The sequence below is a fragment of the Dryas octopetala genome, chromosome 1 (genome assembly GCF_963921425.1).
Source record: "Dryas octopetala chromosome 1, drDryOcto1.1, whole genome shotgun sequence".
Lineage (NCBI taxonomy): Eukaryota > Viridiplantae > Streptophyta > Magnoliopsida > Rosales > Rosaceae > Dryas > Dryas octopetala.
In genome coordinates this window covers 22,067,847-22,068,563 of record NC_141366.1, presented here as the reverse complement: position 1 = coordinate 22,068,563, position 717 = coordinate 22,067,847, and positions in this window count along the sequence as shown.

Genomic DNA, 717 nt, shown 5'->3' with positions numbered 1-717 from the left:
GGGTGTGTCACTGTGTGTTGATTTTTTATTTTTTAATTTTTTTATTTTCTGTTTTTTTTAATTTATTTTTTGTTTTTTAATTAAATTTAAAATTGTTAAAATATAAAAATTTTAATTATTTTTTTGTTAAAGAAAAAAGAGACGAAATTACCATTATACCCCTACCACGTTCAGCGCCACGTAGGTGTTTAACGGAGTTGTTGACGAAAAAAACTAACGGAGGTACTTTAGCGCCGCTTTTTCGTACTAGAGGTACCTTAGCGCCAGTTTTTGAAGATGGGGTACCTAGTTATAAATGGACTCAAAGTTGGGGGTATATAATTGCAATTAAGCCAAATTATATTAAGTCTGAAGTTTTATTTTCTCTAATATATTATATAACAAAAAAAAAATAAAGCTAAAATATAAAGTAAAACTGCTGCGAGAAAAGAGTAGTTGTGCCACTCGTGCTTGGGTCTCGCTCTTATATACCTATCACCGCTCCATTAGAATACTGCTAAATATACTATACTATAAATTTCTAAGTACCGAGGTGAAATTTATTGATATAACTTATAAGTGAATTCATTTAAAAAGAATGTGATAAAAGTCAGTTTTATTTGCCCCAGTATCTCACTTTGGCATTAATGGGAAGCAAAGTCAGTAAATTTACATATTATATGCGTACTTACATATTTTTTTTAAAAAAATTTATTTTTTTGGTTAAATTTATAATCT